We start from the raw sequence: 23436 nt of genomic DNA on the forward strand, positions 1-23436 counted from the left end.
CTTTTTCACCGCCTGCTGCACCTGTATGCCCACTTTAATTGACTGGTGTATAATGACGCCCAGGTCTCGTTGCACCTCCCCTTTTCCTAATCGGCCACCATTCAGATAATAATCTGTTTTCCTATTTTTGCTACCAAAGTGGATAACTTCACATTTATCCACAGTAAATTGCATCTGCGATGAATTTGCCCACTCACCTAACCTATCCAAGTGGCCCTGCATCCTCCTCACAGCTAACACTGCCGCCCAGCTTCGTGTCATCCGCAAACTTGGAGATACTGCATTTAATTCCCTCATCCAAGTCATTAATATATATTGTAAACAACTGGGCTCCCAGCACTGACCCTTGCGGTACCCCACTAGTCACTGCCTGCCATTCTGAAAAGGTCCCGTTTATTCCCACTCTTTGCTTCCTGTCTGCCAACCAGTTCTCTATCCACATCAATACCTTACCCCAACACCGTGTGCTTTATGTTTGCACACTAATCTCCTGTGTGGGACCTTGTCAAAAGCTTTTTGAAAATCCAAGTATACCACATCCACTGGTCCTCCCTATCCACTCTACTAGTTACATCCTCAAAAAATTCTATGAGATTCGTCAGACATGACTTTCCTTTCACAAATCCATGCTGATTTTGTCCGATGATTTCACTGCTTTCCAAATGTGCTGTTATCATATCTTTGATAACTGACTCCAGCAATTTCCCCACCACCGATGTTAGGCTAACTGGTCTGTAATTCCCCGGTTTCTCTCTCCCTCCTTTTTTAAAAAGTGGGGTTACATTAGCCACCCTCCAATCCCAAGGAACTAGTCCAGAATCTAAAGAGTTTTGAAAAATTATCGCTAATGCATCCACTATTTCTTGGGCTACGTCCTTAAGCACTCTGGGATGCAGACCATCTGGCCCTGGGGATTTATCCGCCTTTAATCCCTTCAATTCACCTAACACCACTTCCCTACTAACATGTATTTCCCTCAGTTCCTCCATCTCACTGGACCCTCTGTCCCCTATTATTTCCGGAAGATTATTTATGTCCTCCTAAGCAAAGGCAGAACCAAAGTAATTATTCAGTTGGTCTGCCATGTCCTTGCTCCCCATAATCAATTCACCTTTTTCTGTCTGTAGGGTACCTACATTTGTCTTAACCAATTTTTTTTCTTTTCACATATCTATAAAAGCTTTTACAGTCAGTTTTTATGTTCCCTGCCAGTTTTCTCACATAATTTTTCCCCTTCCTAATTAAGCCCGTTGTCCTCCTCTGCTGAACTCTGAATTTCTCCCAGTCCTCAGGGGAGCCACTTTTTCTGGCTAATTTGTATGCTTCTTCTTTGGATTTGATACTATCCCTAATTTCCCTTGTCAGCCACGGGTGCACTACCTCCTTTGATTTATTCTTTTGCCAAACTGGGATGAACAATTGTTGTAGTTCATCCATGCGATCTTTACATGCTTGCCATTGCATATCCACAGTCAACCCTATAACTGTCATTTGCCAGGCTATCTTAGCTAATTCACGTCTCATACCTTCAAATTTACCCTTCTTTAAGTTCAGAACCGTTGTTTCAGAATTAACTATGTCACTCTCCATCTTAATGAAGAATTCCACCATATTATGGTCACTCTTACCCAAGGGACCTCTCAGGACAAGATTGCTAATTAACACTTCCTCATTGCTCAATACCCAGTCTAGAGTAGCCTGCTCTCTAGTTGGTTCCTCGACATGTTGGTTCAAAAAACCATCCCGCATACATTCCAAGAAATCCTTTTCCTCAGCACCCTTACCAATTTGGTTCACCCAATCTACATGTAGATTCAAGTCACCCATTACAACTGCTGTTCGTTTATTGCACACATTTCTAATTTCCTGTTTAATACCATCCCCAACCTCACTGCTACTGTTAGATGGCCTGTACACAACTCCCACCAGTGTTTTCCGCCCCTTAGTGTTATGCAGCTCTACCCATATCGATTCCAAATCCTCCCGGGTTATGTCCGTCATTTATATTGAGTTAATCTCCTCTCTGACCAGCAACGCCACCCCACCTCCTTTTCTTTCGTGTCTATCCCTCCTGAATATTGAATATCCCTGAATGTTCTACCATATTTTTGCAATGCTCATTTTATTCTCCAATAGGCGAGCTCTTTCTGCTCTTCAGGCTTCAATTTTGCTTCCTTGTGTCTTCTGCTATTTCGATGTACTCATTTCATTCGTCAAAATTTGGTTTCCATTGATGATGCCCCCATTTTAGAGTCATTGCACGACACTGTTGATGATGCTGCGCAGCCTGTTTTTATATTTAGTTCTTCAAATATTTCGTTTTGCTAAGTAGTGTGGCAGTATAATATTGTTGAGAATATGAAAAATTTTTGAAGATGTTGATGACGTTTTCTGTTTTGGCATATAGGGTCAATTTGATTGCTCCCTGCCAACAGATCCTTTTCGTGTTGTCGTCAACGTTAGGAGAACTTTGTCTGTAAGCTTAGCGTCTGCCTACTCATTCTGAGGATTTACTATCAGGTTCTGAAGATGCTATTTTCGTAATTTTATATTTCATCAACACATCAGGTGGTGAATCCTTCCTTATTTTCTTGCATCGTATGATTGTGGTCTTTAGGTTGGTTTCTTTCTTGCTCTTCTGGAAGTTCATGAAACCTATATGAAGTTTGCCCCTGTATGCTCTCGTGTCAGACTCAAACTGCACTACTCAATGATATACACGCAATATGAATGTGTTTGCTTCTCAAGTCCAATACACGCGCGTGCTACTTCTGTAAAGTGCTTGAGTGTAAGTGTTCAGCAGTAAAACACTTGTGTTATTCTTACAGTATCTGATACAAGTATCTGTCCCAGCGCTTGCTCTGGGCGAGCTCTGGCGAGCCCAAGACAATGGAGGCGCAAACCGAAGCGGTGGACATCTTTGTATTTCAAACAGCAAATTTAAACCTTCGGCAGATATTGGCGGCAGCTGCTCCCAGCGTAGACAACAGATGCTGTCCAGAGCACAGCCAGACCACGGTACATACCGACATCCATTTGTTTCCGTTTTGGAATACAGTTGGCATTTTTATTTCTTTATTTATGATATTATGTTTATCTTCTCTCGGCTAAAGTTGGTAAAACGAGAGATAAAGGCAAGCACACTCACTTCTCAATTGTAAAGAGATTTCGGATCTATTCTAATGGAAGCTGTCCCGGTTGATTTTGATAACAACCGTATTCTTCTTTTTTTAGTTTTAATCGATATGTGACAATAGCACACCAATGCTTCATCAGATATTGTAGAAATTTCACAAAATCGGTATAGTTTAGATATTTTAAGAACTGTTGTTAAACATAAGTGTGAGAGAGAATCAGATTATTTCTGTAATCAATGTAAGAACATGAAACAACTTTATGGATAACAAGGAGAGTACAGTTTCTCGTTAAACATTATACATAAAATTGGTATTACTGGTTTATTCCAATCGCATTTTCGAGCGGGGGAGTTCTGAAAAGTACACAGCGCATGCATGGTGTTTGCGGACTCATTGTGCATTGTACAGAAACAGGTTCTATCACAACTTCCCTTTACACGGTTGTCTGTGAGGGGCATATCAGGTCGTTGTCCGGTTAACTGCAGTTTTTTTTTCATATTACCAGCATACGGGGATAAGCTAAACATATCAGCATTTGACTATGGCTTTCAGATCGAATCCTACTGAAGAGATAAAACACCACATAAATTACCCGGTTGCAGGGAGCTTTTATTCACATGCGACATTAAACTTTCTTAATGCAATTCCTAGTGGTGTAAGTGAAAAGATATTTAATGCGTTGCTACTTGTTATTAAAATTATTAAGGGATCAATGGGGAAAACTACACTAGTCAGTCGGTGTGAATCTGGTGATGAAGAATACAACATGCAGTGTTCTCCATGGAAACTCTTCGCAAACAACATTCAAGTACAATCAGCTAAAGAGTTAATCTATTGCACAATTTCATAATGATAAAAATAGTTCAGACTAAGTGTTTGTTCAGTGGTCTGTAGATATAATGATTTAAGAGGTACGCGCATAAATTGACGCTACTCGTTGTGTCCTAGAATTACTTGAAGAAGGTGTGTTTGCAGATTATACAGCTCATCGGTGATTCAGATACAGAATGGGATATCCAGCAATTTACAACATCGTCAGAATTTACTATCCTGTACTCGCCGCTGTCGGCATTCCTGGTAAGGTGCTGAAACTGACTGGTATTGTTGTGGTTGAGCCTAAGGACTCCACTGACGGCTTTCGACATTCGCTTTATCTGACCCCCGAGATGTTTACTCAATTATATTATTCCAGAAAATGGGAACTGTGCGAGAAGAAAATGCAAATATTATGTTCTACAATATAATTAATGATACTTAACTGGTGTGAAACTGTGTGGGAAATTGAGTACAGTTTTCAATACAATTCCGTATATCCAGCTACACCTGGGCAGTCCCATAATGATTGTATTCAAAATGTCGTCAAGGACAACTAAGGGAGCGGACAGGAAGGCAGTGTTTGATTTAATCGGTTACTCCCTCGCCATGTGAATGGAGTTTTCAGTGGGTTGCCTTTTCAAACGCAGATACGATTATACACTCACAATGCAAGCACTTGCCATTGAAGTGTCCGGGATGAAGACATGTACTGTCTTGCAGAATTCGCCACATGCAAACTTTCCATAGAATTAAAGAAAATCCAAATTGTGATGTCTTTTCATCACGTTTTCGAATTCCTCACATTAACATATCAATGTTATCATCACTCTGAAGTATACTTATTTCAAAGTTTGCTTCTGTGTTATTCTGATAAGCGCTTGCTAGAAATCTATAAAAAAAATCTGAGTTGATTTGCTTTCATGTCTTTTTTTAAAAAAGAAACTTTAAGACACATTTCTCTGTGTTTCTTCAAACAAGCATACTTTTGTCCCTTAAGCAGTGAGAGGAGCCACAGTCTTCTAGAGTTCGCTACTATCTCCGTACCGGAAGGGCGAACAGCTGAAGAATAAAGGCTCGTGTGAACGGGAATTATATGATATCCCGTTCCGGGCAGCCTTGACAGCCGTTTAGCATCTCGTGAGATCAAAGTCTTTCCTCTGACAACGAGAAATACCTCCGCTGGCAGCTGCATTATGTTCCAGTGAGTCGACAGAGACCATTTAAAATATAGTTATTCCATCTTCGCTAGTTAACTTAAAGCACGCCATAAAGATAAAAAATGTGAATTGCAAATAGGTTCGCCAAGTGTATGTTCTGTTCCCTGTTAGTCACCAATACCTTTAAACAATGGAAATGCGTTCGATCTGCCTCTAGCTGGGTGCAACAGGTACCACATTTGACAGAACAAAACGGAAGGTTTTCGGCTGTTATTTAAAACACAACACTGCACCCAGGTTTCTTCTGGGTCATTTTACTTCAGAACATAAATCTGCCGCGATATCTGCTGAAAGATGCCGGTGCACTATGAGTCTTACCGTCTCCTGTATATTATAGTCTTACTAAGGAACTCAATTCGCAGTCACCAAAGTGGGGACTAGGAGATATATTAACATGCATTATTTTTTTTTCAGTTAATTTAACGGCGATTGTGATCTTATCCCGGGGAAAATGCGGCCTTTCCAAATGCATCACCCGCTACTTGGTGGCCATGGCAGTAGCAGATTTGATGGTCGTCATCGTGGCTGTTATTTTCGAACAAGTTAATTTTATCTATGTCTTTGCTAATTTCCTGTTCAGAACTCCGGTGTGTGCTGTAATAATTGTTCTGCGTGTCGCAAACTCTGACTGTTCCGTTTGGTTTACGGTCGCATTTACTTTTGATCGCTACATCGCCATCTGCTGTCAGAAGCTGCGAAAACCATACTGCACCGAGAAAACAGCGATTGTGCTGGTGGTAACTCTGTGTGTGGCGTGTTACGCAAAAGCTCTGCCATTTTACTTTGCTGTGCATTCAAAACACTGCGTCACCACAACGGCATTTTTAACGTCACCCTTCTGGAGAGCATACCAGTTATGTGACGGTATTCTGTCTGCAGTGGTTCCAATCTGCTTAATAATTTTGTTTAACACATTAACTGCCAGGCATATTATCGCGGCCAATAAAGTCCGTCGGGCACTGCGGAATATTAGCGAGAATCAGAAGGATGCAGTAGTGGAAAGCCGGAGAAAGTCGATAGTTTTATTGTTCGCTATATCAAGCAATTTCATTTTACTGTGGACACCCAGTGTTGTATACTCTGTGAACTGGCAAATAGAAAATTATACCTACACAGACAGATACCACACCAACCCAAGGTATATCCTACAGCAGGTAGGTTTTATGCTGGAATTTCTCTGCACTTGCACCAACACGTATATCTACGGACTAACACAGCAGAAGTTCAGGGAGAAGCTGAGGAATGGATTAAAATATGTGTTTACATTAAATTGGTTTACTTCGTCAATAAAACGCAAACGAGATTCGCCGATTTAACGTTACTTTTCGAAAGTGTTTATTTTCAATGTCGGCTTCGTACACTGCTGTGTTTATATCTCACTGTATGACTGATTTGCTTCAATAGAGCAAGTTGATTCGACACATAAGCAACGACGATTTGATTGTTCGGACCAGGACCATTGACTCATACATCACGAAGACCCTGTTCGTTGTGGCTGATGGAAGAGCAACACAAAAGAATGAATGTCAACCAGAATCCATATATTATACAAAGAAATGTAGACTAATGAGTTATGGAATCAGAAACACGATTATTTGTCTATTTAATATTATTATTGCAGATTTATTTCCACTGGAGTTCATTAAGTTTTAATAATCTTTGAAATAGCGGTTGCCCTAGTCCTTACGATAACATATTATAGGCACATTCAGCAGAACAATATTCCTGTATATCTGTTAGTTGACATCATCCAGGTGGGGCTCGATATTTTTTTTTCTTCTGAGTGCTACACATTTGTTGTTATGTGCGTTTCCAGTTGTGCATATATGTAATTGAGAATATGATAAAATACTTGGTTTTGACATTCCCTGCATGCTTTATTTCTTGTATATATGTTTTTTTTTTCTGAAGGCTTCGTACATACGTGTAAATCTTCAGCAAGTATGTGTTTCATTCCACCACTGCATACATGTATTTCTGCATATGAGAATTAACTCGACCTTTTGCTTGACATTCTATTTTAAAGAGGGGGAAGGGCCTATCAGTGGGAAAGTTCTGAAGACTCCACAACGACGTATCCATCAGAGCATAAAATATATGCAGGCGGCTCGGAAGCAGGGTGGCAGGTCAGATCTTTGTGCAGCTGTGGTGAAGGAACTGTGGGTGCAAAGTATAGGGAGACTATGAAAAAAGACGGGCAGTGGATATGGCGTAAATAAAATCGGGTAGGTGGTTTGAAATGAATGTGACTTATGCAACAACTGTCAGAAACAAAGGCGATGAACTTAGTGTACGGCAAACCAATTGGAGCTTCGATATTGTGGCCAATATGTTAACCTGGTTCTGCCACAAAAGTAGACACGGCTGCTGAATGTTTGGGAATAGATGTTTCAAAACGGAAAATGAGTGAGATAATATATGTGGGTGAAGGACATTGCTCACCGGGGATAGTATCGAAGCTGTAACAACGGTGGGCATCATGGGTGGAAGTTACCAAGAGGCAGGGAGCAGTCGCTCTTTTTGCAGCATTAAACCAACCCCACAGGAGAAACTGAAATTCCGAGGAGCAAATAGGGAGTCAGGTTATGGAAAGTTGCAACAATAACAATTTCCTGAACATTAATTAGCTCCTTCTCAGAGCAAAGGCTTAGAAAGTGTAAGATTTGCTTGGTGTGTCCAAGAACGGTACCTGACACTATACGTAGGCAGGCCCAGAAGAGGAGAAACCAGACTGGAAATGGTACAGAGCAATGGGCCTGGTCATGCGACAATTTTCTCGGCGAGAGAGCATTTCCCAAACATTGACCACAATTGCAGCTGCAGAAATTCTTTAAAGACTCAGCGTTAGTTGGCTGTATAAAGAGTGCTCGGTAGAATGAAAACAAGGCACTGATTCAGGACTTTGTCAAAAGGTGCAACCTAAATCATCAGCAGCTCAGCGTTAGTAAGACAAAGGATGCACTGATGGACATTACGAAGACTAAGTCTGCACTGTTCCGTTTTGCTATTGATGGTGAGAACCTACAAGGTCTTGGGGTTGCACCTGGGTGCAGACTTGAGTGAAAGATAAACACAGAGGCTTTGTAAACTAATAGTCAAAGTCTCTTCTGCTTCCTGAAGAGACTGGAGTCCTATGGAGTATGCAGGCCTCTCCTTCACATGTTCTACCACTCTGTTGTCGGCGGTAAAATCTTCTTTGCTGTGGTGTGCTGCGGCAATGGCATCAATACGGGTGATGCCAACAGGTTCAATGAACAGATTAGAACCCATTCGAACTGGACACTCCTGAGGCTGTGATACAATAAAAGACACTGCCGCAATTCCTGTGAATTCTGGAGATTGTTTTTCACCTTCTGCATGCCGCATTGATCGAATAGAGGAGCACTTTTAGTGATAGACTAAGACCACTGCACTCCATGTTGTTATTATTACCCTCGACCAGTAGGTTCGATAATGAGTTATCCAATAGGTGTGGAAGTGATTGCCCCTCCTGTTAGACAGTTTTAGGTAATTTCATTTTTATTCCTTTTACGACTCACCCTTCTAATATTTATATCTGTGCCCATACAATGCCACTGTGACACTGTAATTTTCATTGGAATCACTAAAGTGTCCACATATCAATCTATCAACTCTGAGATCTTCACTACACACTTGGAAAGGGGTAAGAGCGGACCGCATGGAAACGTTTTTTATTGTGGTCCGCGAATTATATTGTTAGTAGTCCGGACATGTGGGCGTAAATTGAGAACAAATATATTGATGGCAATGTGGAAGTTGTTTATGGATACACGTAGACATTGCCACGTTGAGGCAGGTGAAGGATGGGGTGGTAACCGATCGTAGTTAACAAACAGAAGTGGAGCATTGAGTCAAACGGAAGGAAAAACATACGAAGCGTGTATCAATGGGTGCTCACAGGAGTTATAAGGAATTCAGTGATTAGATTATGAACGGTCTAAGGAGAGCTAAAAAGGGCCATGAAAAAAGCTTGCGCGGAGGATTATCAAGGCTTTCTATGCGTATATGAAGATCAGGAGGATGACTGCAGTGAGGCTGGAAGAGATAAAGGATAACCCAGGGAAACGTGTGCCTGGAGTCGGAAGAGCTGGCTGTTTTACAAACGGTGGGGTGTTTTAAAGAATTTCTCGCCTCAGAATTTACAGACGGCGCGATGTGATGTCAGCATCGAACAGACTAATAAGCTGCAACATATTGATGGTAATAAAGAGGATGTTCTGAAACAAGCAAAATATAACATTTCGCTTAGCATAACCTCAGAGCCGGATTGGATTTTCCCCCGGTTGCTACCGGAACTAAGGACGATATTTCAGTGCCTTTGCGATAATCCTTTATTCCCCCGGACACAGGAGCAGGAGCTATGGAGTGAAGTGCGGAAAATGTCACTTCTCTTTGGTTCAAGAAAGTTAATACGAGCAATACTGGGAATTGCAGACCAGCCTGACTAACGGTAACATTAGCCATAAAATAGGAGAAGATTGTTCGAGACAAGACTTAAAAGCATTTCGAGAAGCTTCGTCTGGTTAGTGATAGTCACAAAGGTTTTGTCATGGAGAGTTCGTGTCTTACGAACCTGACTGAATTCTGCCAAAAGTAGGAAAAACAAATTGATGAAATGAAGTGTATTTATGCCCATGGATTTTAGTATGCTGTTCGACATTCAGGATTAGATTAGCGAAAGAAGGCAGAGTGTGGTGACAGATGGAGCATATTCCGTGACTATTGTTTCATTGGTAATCTCCTCAGCGATCCGTACTCTTTAAGAGTTTCATAAATGATTTAATTGTTTATTAATTGCTTCCGTTTATTTTGGCAACCATGGTTGATTTTTTTGGCTGTTATTTGACTGGTTGATTATGCTCCACCAATGCTTCATCCGATGGTAAAAGAATTTTGTGTGCAGTTTTTGATTATTCTACACTTTTATGGACCATGATTGTGGGACCGCATCAAATGTCTTTTGGTAGTTCACATAAAACATAGAAGATCTTTGCTTTTCTCGAACCGGAACTCCAACCATGATCCCACAAGAGCATTTTAAAACAAGAACAGTAAACAGTACTACTCATTAGAAATGCAGGGGCGGGCTGTCGACCTCGCCCCCGGCCAGAACCTCACAATATAAGACATGGAAGTTCTGTGCTTTTCCCACGGACCTGATTTCGAAATGCAGAACTTAATAATAGTTATAACTTACATTCTTTTAAATCGTTTCGGCAGAATTTCTGGTAATTTTAAGTATGTGGTGATTAGTTGCGAGAGGCATGGTGTCAGATTTTTATATATAGTTTGTAAACAAGAAATATGTGGGTGCTTCATTTTACCAATTCATCTGATGGAAGCAGATAAGTTTTAAATTCTGTCAAACATTCGGCAATTTTTCTGGATTTGTAAGAAAATGTGTTGATATGTATTATCAGATACAAGGAAGGTAGGCAGTATTCTTACAATGTTATTTATCAATATTGTCACTATCTGCACTTCTAGAGCTGTGGGTATTTTGATACCCATTTTAGCACACCCAATGCAACTCCAGATATTTGCGTTTCTTCAATTGTGTTAGTGTACTCTTTTTCCTCCGTAATCCAGCTTGCTTCTTCATTGCGCGTTACCCTGCTTGACCAGATATTAGACAAGAAAATTAATATCTCTGCATTCGTTGGTAATACAGTGAATGTGTTCGAGATACTTTGCCACATCGTTTAGTTTCAATGTCAATGATCTTTTTCATTGTTTCTGGGTGGGTATTTCTGTTTTCTTCGTCCGGCGCTTATCATGTGTGCATTTAGTCTGGTTTTGCATGCACCAAGCTTCTGTTCTGTCGTATCTACTGATGAGACAATAATTTTTTTTTTTATTTTTTTTTGCGGGTGATCTTATATTTTATGGACGTCATGTTTCCTTAGCATTCTCTTAGCTTTTCTCTTAACTTCCTTCGTCTGACTATCAATTGTATACCCTTATAGCCCGGATACTACCACTCTGAAGATTTCAAAATGGTTTCCTAATCATTTCTGTCATTTCGTTATTCTCATTCCATTGCTCAGTTTTGAGTTTCTGTTTAACAGTGCCTCTGTTTTGGATGCTGCTCTGCCAGTTTCACGTACTCGATAATATGCACGCATCATGAATGTGTTTACTTGTAACGACTATTTCATCCGTTTAGAGTAGTCTCTTAACTACTTGATAGACCTCAGTCGTAACTGGACTGTTAGCCTGAGAAAGAACTGCAGCTGTCGCAGCTTCTGGTGTTGGTGGGATAATAGAATACTGGTTGTATATTCTTCCCGATCCCGGTGCCTGCTCGCCTAATCAGCAGGGCACCACTCGCGGCTCGTCTCAGATCACGCCCAGCGTTGGCTCCAGGCCATGCCCTTACGCTCCCCAGAAAGTGAACGTATTTCGTCAACACCATTAATCACTGACGTGAACGTGCATTACTGTTTGTACTTTCAACCAGACTGCGGTTTCATCCGCCCGTAACATGACGGAAAGGCGCTGACAACGGCACCGCTCAATCTGGGTACAAGTGCTTGGACTTGGATGTTCGGGTGATATTTTATTTCCCACCTGCCCTAAATGACTACAGTGCTTTCCTGAATCCGCCACCTGGCGTCGCCGCGGATTGGGGACAGAATTATTATTATTATCATTTTAAAGTATATATTCTCAGCTCAATCCTGGAAAACCTGAAGTACGGGCATAGCTAAGGCCACCCCTTTTGCGATTGATTAGAACTTTCAGCCTACTGTACCGGTGTTTAGTTGAGTGGCTTTTAGGACATTGACATCGATACTGCTGTGAATGACGAATAGTTTAATGGTACTGTGTAGTGACCTTTGGATGTCCCAATTGTAGATATTACTGGTAGGGCAATGTATACCCTCTTCACGTTCCATGGCCTTTCAATTTCCTGTTCTCTTTGAGTCTATTTCTGTTTTTTTTTTATCTGCCGTTTACAAGCAATTGTTCTTGCTTGTTTATCATGTCGTATTATATCCTTGAGTATTGATAACTGATCGGTGATCATATCATTTGAGCACTCTGACTCCAAACCAGGATCAAGACTGTATTTATGCTCAGTTTTCTTTTTCTGATTTCATATGTTGAAGCAAGATATTGGTCCATGATGTTTGCCACTTGATTGTGCCAGTGAAATAATCAGATTGCGTTAAATTGCTGCATGATCCTCTCACGTATTGAATTGTTTCTGGTCTCTCTAGACGTTTTCTACAACTATCGTCGACAAATTTGTTCGTATTATATTGTGCTTTTTTCTGATTTTTTTGGTGTCAACCACGTGGTCATGTATTGCCACAAGGAACCATTCTGTTTCTCGGAAGAGCTCTTCAACTATATCGTGCGGAGGCTTCCAACTACGTTTCTATATCGTGTGTATTCTTCTATGGGTGACATGCCCTTCTATTTGTTAACTCCTTCTTCCAAGGTGATAACTTCTTAATTTTTCTGGCTTGTGCTTTCCCTTAAGTCTAGTGGTGCATCCTTCTCATCAGAATTTTATCTGGCCTTCTGTAGTTCTGAATCGTGTTTCGTTTATGAAATAATATACTCAGAAGTGTGAATTGACTGTTGTGTAGATGTTTTATCAATGTTCCTCATTCTTCTTTTTGTCCGACCACGTGTCATTCTAAGCGCGTTCGAGTGTTCATTCTGCTTACTTAATTTCCAATTTCATTTCCTGTTTTCCTTTGTAAATGTTGCAGGTACTTTAATATCGTTGTAACGAAAGTCCTTATTACCCTTGTCATATCTTTTTGATTGAGCTCTGTTCGGGGGAGTTTCTTAAGCCTTGTAGTATATACCGTCGGAAATTTTACTTTTATCGCACTATGACCTATACATCTGCTTGTTAATATCCCGGCAGATCGCAATCTGGGTGATGTACTGCGTCCGGTGCTCCCGACGTGGCCTCCTATATATTGGCGAGACCCGACGCGACTGGAAGACCGCTTTGCTGAACACCTACGCTCTGTCCGCCAGAGAAAGCAGGATCTCCCAGTGGCCACACATTTTAATTCCACATCCCATTCCCATTCTGACATGTCTATCCACGGCCTCCTCTACTGTAAAAATGAAGCCACACTCAGGGTGGAGGAACAACACCTTATATTCCGTCTGGGTAGCCTCCAACATGCTGACATAAACATCGACTTCTCTAACATCCACTAATGCCCCACCTCCCCCTCGTACCCCATCCGTTTTTTTTATTTTTATACACACATTCTTTCTCTCACTCTCATTTTTATCCCTCTGTCCCTCTGACTATACCCCTTGCCCATCCTCTGGTTCCCCGCCGCCCCCGCCCCGACTTTCTCCCCGGACCTCCTGTCCCATGATCCTCTCATATCCCCTTTGCCAATCACCTGTCCAGCTCTTGGCTCCATCCCTCCCCCTCCTGTCTTCTCCTATCATTTTGGATTTCCCCCTCCCGCTCCCATTTTCAAATCTGTTATTAACTCTTTCTTCAGTTAGTCCTGACGAAGGGTTTCGGCCTGAAACGTCGACTGTACCTCTTCCTAGAGATGCTGCCTGGCCTGCTGCGTTCATCACAACTTTGATGTGTGTTGATCGTAATCATTCATCGTTTGCATTACTTCCTGAAGATTTGTTTTATGTTCTATTATCTCTATTGTGACTTTAGCTACGTTTCAGTTTCGGCTCTTATCTGGTCCAAAGTTCATTATTAAATCTTTAGAGACTACTTTACCGTGTCGATAAACTGCTGTAGTTTGACGGATGACGATGAATTGAACCAAACCGTCGAATACTTTGGTGTTTGGGATTTGATATTCTATTCTCGCCCGATTCAGTATATGAGAGGACTGGTTTAAAGCTAGCTAAAATTGTAGTGGGCTTAGACAGTAGCCCTACAAAACGTCTCGGTTTGCTTAGAAGAATGCGGTACTATTTTTGTGGTTGATTAGCGTGATTATCATACGCCAATAACTCAAATGTTGTTGTCTGAATTTCACAAGAACTGGGTATAGTTTATATCGGTATTAAGAACATCAGTAAGCCATAAGTGTGGGACAGAATTAACAACCTTTTGGTCGTACTTGTGGAAACGTGAAATATCTCTGCGTTTCATCTGGGCTTGATTGAGAATGGCAGAATTTATCGGTTGTTTTTTACATCCTTCCGCTCAATTACAGCATACTTTTTGCTCCTCTGAAAGTATATTGCGCTAATCTAAATTAGTGTGGATTAGCTGCGAGATGCATAGAGTAACGATGGTATAAGTAATTAGTAAACATGCAATAGAACATATATTTGATGGGTTATTTCTCATTTTTACTTTAGTTAGTAGATATTATTTATTTTCCGTCGAATTCGGCACTTTTTCACGATTTTTATGAAAATATTGAAATGCATTAATGCGTAAAGATGTAGCAAGTAATCTTTTTATACCAACATTTATCAACGTTATTACTGACGGTACCTTTCCAGACGTTAATAGTTTTATACCCGCTTTTAGCATATTCTTTGCATACTTGGGTGTTCGCATGTCTTCGTTTTTGCGGGTGCTTTCATTTTTCTCCCGAATTATGCTTGTTTTTCGATGGTACTGCACTGTGTTTAACGGATATTAGACCTATAGGTCATTATTTCCATGTTTGTCATAATTCTGTGTTTGGGTTGGTAACACGTGTGCGTTCCATTAAATTTCAGTGTCCTGTATAAATGGAAACGTCGTTTCTCAACTAATAGTTATGTTTTCATAATTCTGACTGGCGCATTTGCTGTGTCTCTTTCGTCTGGCTTTGTACAACGGGCGATTGATATGTTCATGGCCTAAGGTAGAAAGAGTCAATCTTAGAAAAACCCCGCACATTTATTATTCAATATACTCCCCACCTACATTTACACACGTAGTCCAGCGGTCGTGGAGGAAACGGATCTTGGACCTCCAGAAAGTGCCCAGAGATGGGTGATTGATAAGGTAGAAGGAAATGACTTATACAGCTCTCGTTACATGTGCATGCAGGTCAACTCTTTGAGTGATTATGCAGAAAATTTGAAGTTAGTAACTCGTCTCCTTCTACCTTAGGCCACGAACTTATCAATCTCTCCTCATATGCACCACGTTTTATTCTATCTATAAACTACATAGAAACATAGAAAATAGGTGCAGGAGTAGGCCATTCGGCCCTTCGAGCCTGCACCGCCATTCAGTATGATCATGGCTGATCATCCAACTCAGAACCCTGTACCAGCCTCCCCTCCATACCCCCTGATCTCTTTAGCCACAAGGGCTATATCTAACTCCCTCTTAAATACAGCCAATGAACTGGCCTCAACCGTTTCCTGTGACAGAGAATTCCAGAGATTCACCACTCTCTGTGTGAAAAAGTTTTTTCCTAATCTCGGTCCTAAAAAGCTTCCCCTTTATCCTCAAACTGTGACCCCTCGTTCTGGACTTCCCCAACATCGGGAACAATCTTCCTGCATCTAACCTGTCCCATCCCTTTAGGATTTTATACGTTTCAATCAGATCCCCCCTCAATCTTCTAAATTCCAACCAGTATAAGCCGAGTTCATCCAGTCTTTCATGATATGAAAGATCTGCTATCCCAGGAATCAACCTTCTTTGTGCTCCCTCTATGGCAAGGGTGTCTTTCCTCGGATTAGGGGACCAAAACTGCACACAGTAATCCAGGTGTGCTCCTGTACACGAATCCTCTTGCTATAAATGCAAGCATACCATTCGTGTTTTTCACTGCCTGCTGCACCTGCATGCCCACTTTCAATGACTGGTGTATAATGACACCCAGGTCTCGTTGCACCTCCCCTTTTCCTAATCGGCCACCATTCAGATAATAATCTGTTTTCCTATTTTTGCCACCAAAGTGGATAACTTCACATTTATCCACATTAAATTGCATCTGCCATGAATTTGCCCACTCACCTAACCTATCCAAGTGGCCCTGCATCCTCCTCACAGCTAACACTGCCGCCCAGCTTCGTATCATCCGCAAACTTGGAGATGCTGCATTTAATTCCCTCATCCAAGTCATTAATATATATTGTAAACAACTGGGGTCCCAGCACTGTGCCTTGCGGTACCCCACTAGTCATTGCCTGCCATTCTGAAAAGGTACCATTTATTCCCACTCTTTGCTTCCTGTCTGCCAACCAATTCTCTATCCACATCAATACCTAACCCCAACACCGTGTGCTTTATGTTTGCACACTAATCTCCTGTGTGGGACCTTGTCAAAAGCCTTTTGAAAATCCAAATATACCACGTCCACTGGTTCTCCCTATCCACTCTACTAGTTACATCCTCAAAAAATTCTATGAGATTCGTCAGACATGACTTTCCTTTCACAAATCCATGCTGACTTTGTCCGATGATTTCACGGCTTTCCAAATGTGCTGTTATCACATCTTTGATAACTGACTCCAGCAGTTTCCCCACCACCGATGTTAGGCTAACCGGTCTATAATTCCCTGGTTTCTCTCTCCCTCCTTTTTTAAAAAGTGGGGTTACATTAGCCACCATCCAATCCTAAGGAACTAGTCCAGAATCTAAAGAGTTTTGAAAAATTATCGCTAATGCATCCACTATTTCTTCGGCTACTTCCTTAAGCACTCTGGGATGCAGACCATCTGGCCCTGGGTATTTATCCTCCTTTAATCCCTTCAATTTACCTAACACCACTTCCCTACTAACATGTATTCCCCTCAGTTCCTCCATCTCACTGGACCCTCTGTCCCCTACTATTTCCGCAAGATTTTTTATGTCCACCTCAGTGAAGACAGAACCAAAGTAATTATTCAATTGGTCTGCCATGTCCTTGCTCCCCATAATCAATTCACCTGTTTCTGTCTGTAGGGTACTTACATTTGTCTTAACCAATTTTTTTCTTTTCACATATCTATAAAAGCTTTTACAGTCAGTTTTTATGTTTCCTGCTAGTTTTCTCTCATAATTTTTTCACCTTCCTAATTAAGCCCTTTGTCCTCCTCTGCTGAACTCTGAATTTCTCCCAGTCCTCAGGGGAGCCACTTTTTCTGGCTAATTTGTATGCTTCTTCTTTGGATTTGATACTATCCCTAATTTCCTTTGTCAGGCACGGGTGCACTACCTTCCTTGATTTATTCTTTTGCCAAACTGGGATGAACAGTTGTTGTAGTTCATCCATGCGATCTTTACATTTTGCCATTGCAGATCCAGCGTCAACCCTTTAAGTGTCATTTGTCAGGCTATCTTAGCTAATTCACGTCTCATACCTTCAAATTTATCCTTCTTTAAGTTCAGAACCGTTGTTTCAGAATTAACTATGTCACTCTCCATCTTAATGAAGAATTCCACCATATTATGGTCACTCTTACCCAAGGGACCTCTCACGATAAGATTGCTAATTAACACCTCCTCATTGCTCAATACCCAGTCTAGAATAGCCTGCTCTCTAGTTGGTTCCTCGACATGTTGGTTCAAAAAACCATCCAGCATACATTCCAAGAAATCCTCTTCCTCAGCACCCCTACCAATTTGGTTCACCCAATCTACATCTAGATTCAAGTCACCCATTATAACTGCTGTTCGTTTATTGCACACATTTCTAATTTCCTGTTTAATACCATTCCCAACCTCACTGCTACTGTTAGGTGGCCTGTACACAACTCCCACCAGCGTTTTCGGCCCCTTAGTGTTATGCAGCTCTACCCATATCGATTCCAAATCCTCCCGCCATATGCCCTTCTTTTATATTGAGTTAATCTCCTCTCTGACCAGCAACGCCACCCCACCTCCTTTTCTTTCGTGTCTATCCCTCCTGAATATTGAATATCCCTGAAAGTTCTACATATTTTTGCAATGCTCATTTTATTCTCCAATAGGCGAGCTCTTTCTGCTCTTAAGGCTTCAATTTTATTTCCTCGTGTCTTCTGCTATTTCGATGTACTCATTTCATTCGTCAGATGTTGGTTTCCATTGATGATGCCCCCATTTTAGAGTCATTGCACGACACTGTTGATGATGCTGCGCAGCCTGTTTTTATGTTTAGTTCTTCAAATAAGACCTCGCTCTGGCCGCTGAAAGCAGAGGATTTCGGGACCTTCTGCTCTGGAGATTCCGGTTACCACACAGTAGCAGCGGCAGCGAAGCTGGCATTTCAGAAGTTTTCCAGATGTTCCTCCGTAATCTCACGTCTGGCTCCATTAAATCAGGATTGTGCAATATCCCCTACTTGACAGATTACAGATATTCATCACCGGAAAGGCCGCGCGCGTTGCCGTCACCCCGCCATCTTCACCTCCTTGTTTAATATCTCTTTTGGGATTCCGTAATTGTTTTGTCGTTCTACTGGCATGACCGGATGTTGTGTCACAACTTATATGAAGTTTGCCCCTATATGCTCTCATGTCAGACTCAAACTACACGACTCGATGATATGCACGCAATATGAATGCGTTTGCTTCTCAAGTCCAATACACGCGCGTCCTACTTCTGTAAACTGCTTGAGTGGAAGTGTTCAGCAGAGCAACACTTGCGTTATGCTTACACTATCTGATACAGGTATCTGTACCAGCGCTTGCTCTGGGCGAGTTTTGGCGAGCCAAAGGCAATGACGGCGCAAACCGAACCGGTAGACATCTTTGTATTTCAAACAGCAAATTTACACCTTCGGCAAGTTTTGGCTGCAGCCGCTCCCAGGACGGAGAACGGATGATGTCCAGAGCACAGCCCGACCAGGGTACATACGGAGATCCATTTGTTTCCGCTTTGGTATACGGGTGGCATTTTATTTTATTTATGATATTATGTTTACCTTAGCTCAGCTAAAGTTGCTAAAATAGATATAAGGGCAAGCACACTCATTTCTGAATTGCAAGAAGATTTCAGACTATTCTACTGGAAACTGTCTCGGTTAATTTTGATAACAACCGTATTCTTCTTTTTTAGTTTTAATCGATATGTGACATCAGTATACTAATGCTTCATCAGATATTGTAAAAATTTCATAAAATTGGTCTAGTTTTGATATCTTAAGAACTGTTCTTAACTATGAGTGTGGGAGAGAATCAAATTATTTTTATAATCAATGTAACAACATGAAACAACGTTCTGGATAACAAGGTAACCGCAGTTTCTCGCTAAACCTTATACACAAAATTGGTATTACTGGTTTATTCCAATCGCATCGTCGAACAGGGGAATTCCGACAAACACACAGCGCATACACCGTGTTTGCGGACTCATTGTGCATTGTACAGAACCAGGCTCTAACACAACTTTCCTTCACACGGTTGTCTGTGAGGGGCCTCTCAGGTCGTTGTCAGGTTAACTGCAGTTTTTCATATTACGAGCATGCAGGGATAAGCTAAACATATCAGCTTTTGCCTATTGCTTCCAGAGCGAATCCGATTGAAGAGATAAAACGCCACATAAATTACCCGCTTGCAGGGAGTTGTTTTTTTTATCACATGCGACATTAAACTTACTTAATGCAATTCCAAGTGAGTAAGTGAAAAGATATTTAATGCGTTGTAACTTGTTATTAAAATTATTAAGTGATCAATTGGGAAGACAACCTTGGTCAGTCGGTGCGAACCTGGTGATGCAGAATACAACATGCAGCGTTCTCCATGGAAGCTTTTCCCAAACAACATTCAAGTACAATCACCTGAAGAGTTAAATTTATTGCACAATTTCGTAATGATAAAAATAGTTCAGAATAGGTGTTTGTTCAGTGGTCCGTAGATAGAATGTTTGAATAGGTACTCGCATAAATTGACCCTACACGTTGCAGCCAAGAATTCATAGAAGAAAGGAACTGAGAGGTGTATGTGCAGATTATACAGCTCATCGGTGATTTAGATACAAAATGGGATATGCAGCAATTTACAACATCGTCAGAATTTACTATCCTGTACTCGCAGCTGTCGGTATTCCTGGTAAGGTGCTGGAACTGACTGGTAATTTTGTGCTTCCGCCGAATGCACTCCACTGACTGCTTTCGAAATTCGCTTAACCTTACCACCGTGATTATAACTCTATTGTATTATTTCAGAAAATGGGAACTGTATGAGAAGAAAATGCAAATATTATGTTCTACAATATAGTTAATGATACCTAACTGGTGTGAAACTCTTTTGAGAAATTGAGTACAGTTTTCAATATAATTCCGTATATCCAGCTACCCCTGGCTAGTCCCAACATGATTGTATTCAAAATGTCGGCAAGGGCAGCTAAGGGAGCGAACAAGAAGACGGTGATTGATTTAATCGGTTACTCCGTCGCCATGTGAATGGAGTTTTCAGTGGGTTGCCTTTTCAAACGTAGATATGATTATACACTCACAATGCAAGCACTTGCCATCGAAGTGTCGGGATGAAGACATGTACTGTCTTGCAGAATTCGCCACATGCAAGTTTTCCATAGAATTAAAGAATATCCAAATTGTGATGTTTCTTCATCACGTTTTTGGATTCCTCACATTAACATATCAATGTTATCGTCACTCTGAAGTATATTTATTTTGAAGTTTGCTCCTGTGTTATTCTGATAAGAACTTGCTGTAAATCTATAAACAAATATGTGTCCTTACTGAGTTGATTTGTTTTCGTTTCTTTTTTTTTTAAAGAAAAACTTTAAAATAATTTTTTCTGTATTTCTTCAAACAAGCATACTTTTGTCCCGTAAGCAGTGAGAGGAGCCACATGCTTCTAGAGTTTGCTGCTATCTCCGTACCGCAAGGGCGAGCAGCTGAAGAATATAGGCTCTTGTGAACGGGAATTATATGACAGCCGTTTAGCATCTAGTGAGATCAAAGTCTTCCCTCTGACAGCTCGAAATAGCTCCGTTGACAGCTGCAATATGTTCCAGTGAGTCTACAGAGACAACTTTATATATTTTTCCCCATTTCAGTAGTTAATTTAAAGCACGCCATGAAGTTAAATAATGTGAATTTCAAATAAGTCACCTAGTGTATGTTCTGTTCCTTGTAAGTCACCAACACCTTTAAACAATGGGAATGCGTTCGATCTGCCCCTTGCTGGGTGCAACAGGTACCACAGTTGACAGAACAAACGGAAGGTTTTCGGCTGTTATTTAAAACACAACGCTGCTCCCAGGTTTCTTTCTGGGTTTTTTTTACTCCAGAACGTAAATCTGCCGCGATTTCTGATGAAAGATGCTGGAGTACTATCAGTCTTATCGGCTCCAGTCTATTATTTTTACTGATGATCTCAATTCACAGTCACCAACGTGGGTACCAGGAGATATATTAATATGCTTCATATTTTTTTCAGTTAATTTAACGGCGATTGTGATCCTATCCCGGGGAAAATTTGGCCTTTCCAAATGCATCACCCGCTACTTGGTGAGCATGGCAGTAGCAGATTTGACGGTCGTCATCGTGGCTGTTATTTTCGAACAAATTAATTTTATCTACATGTTTGCTAATTTCTTGTTCAGAACTCCGGTGTGTGCTGTGATAATTGTTCTGCGCAACGCAAACTCAAACTGTTCTGTTTGGTTGACGGTCGCCTTTACTTTTGATCGCTACATCGCCATCTGCTGTCAGAAGCTGCGAAGTCGATACTGCACAGAAGAAACTGCGATTATGATGGTGGTATCTGTCTGTATAGCGTGTTACGGAAAAGCTCTGCCATTTTACTTTGCCGTGCATTCTGAACGCTGTGTCGCCACAACGGCATTCTTAACGTCACCCTTCTGGAGAGCATACCAGTTCTGTGATGGTATTCTGACTGCAGTGGCTCCTATCTGCTTAATGTTGCTGTTTAACACATTAACTGCCAGGCATATTATAGCGGCTAACAAAGTCCGCCGGGCACTTCGGAATATTGGCGAGAATCAGAAGGATGCAGAGTTGGAGAACAGGAGAAATTCAATTGTTTTATTGTTCGCTATATCAACCAATTTCATTTTACTGTGGACACCCAGTGTTGTACATTTTATAAACTGGCAAGTGGAAAATTATACCTACACAGACAGATACCACACCAACCCAAGATATATCCTACAACAGGTTGGCTATATGCTGGAGTTTCTCTGCACTTGCACTAACACGTATATCTACGGACTGACCCAGAAGAAATTCAGGGAGAAGCTGGGGAATGGAATAAAATACGTGTTTACATTATATTGGTTTATTTTGTCAATAACATGCAAACGAGATTAGCCGATTTAACGCTATTCTTCGAAAGTGTTTATTTTCAATTTCGGCTTCGCACACTCCTGTGTTTATACGTCACTGTATGACTGATTAGCTTCAATAGAGCAAGTTGATTTGGCAGATTAAACAACGACGGTTTGATTGTTGGTACCTGGACTATTAACCGATACCTAATGAAACCCCTGCTCATTGTGGCTGATGGAAGAGCAACACAGAAGAATGAATGTCAACCAGAATCCATATAGGAAACAAACAACTATTGACTATTGAGCTACGGAATCAGAAACACGATTGTTTGTCTATTTAAGTTTATTATTTCAGATTTCCTTCCACGGGAGTTCATTCGGCTTTAATAGTTGCAGAAATAGCTGTTGCATTTATTCCTTATGATAACATGCGTGTTGTATGCACACTCATCAAAAACAATGTTCCTTCATATCGGTAATTTGACATCATCTAGCTGAGGTTCGATTTTTTTTTCTTGTGAGTGCTACGCATTTGCTGTATTGTGTGTTTCCAGTTATGCATGTAGGTAATTGAGAATATGATAAAATGTTGACATTCTTCTGTATGCATTATTTCTTGTATATATGTTTTTTTCTTCTGAAGGCTTCCTATATACATGTGAATCTTCAGCAGGAATGTTTTTCATTCCACCTCTGCATGCATTTATCTGTGCATATGACAATAAGCTCGACTTTTAGCATGACATTCTATTTTGAACAAGTGGGGAACGACCTTTCATTGGGAGCCTTCTATCACCTCGACGATGAAGTATCCATCACAGGATAAATGAATTTGGCACACGGTTCGGACCCTGGAACCTCCTTCTCTCCAAAGAGTAAAGTCCTAGCTCCCTTAATCTCTGATCATAATACATACTCTCTGAACAAGGCAACATCCTGGTAAATCTCCTCTTTACCCTTTCCAATTCTTCCACATACTTCCCATAGTGAGGTGACCAGAAATAGACACAGTACTCCAAGTGTGGCATAAATAGAGCTTTGTAGAGCTGCATCATTACCTCACGGCTCTTAAACTCTATCTCTCGGCTTATGAAAGCTAACACCCTATAAGCTT

This window comes from Mobula birostris, chromosome 29 (genome assembly GCF_030028105.1).
Source record: "Mobula birostris isolate sMobBir1 chromosome 29, sMobBir1.hap1, whole genome shotgun sequence".
NCBI classification, from domain to species: Eukaryota; Metazoa; Chordata; class Chondrichthyes; order Myliobatiformes; family Myliobatidae; genus Mobula; species Mobula birostris.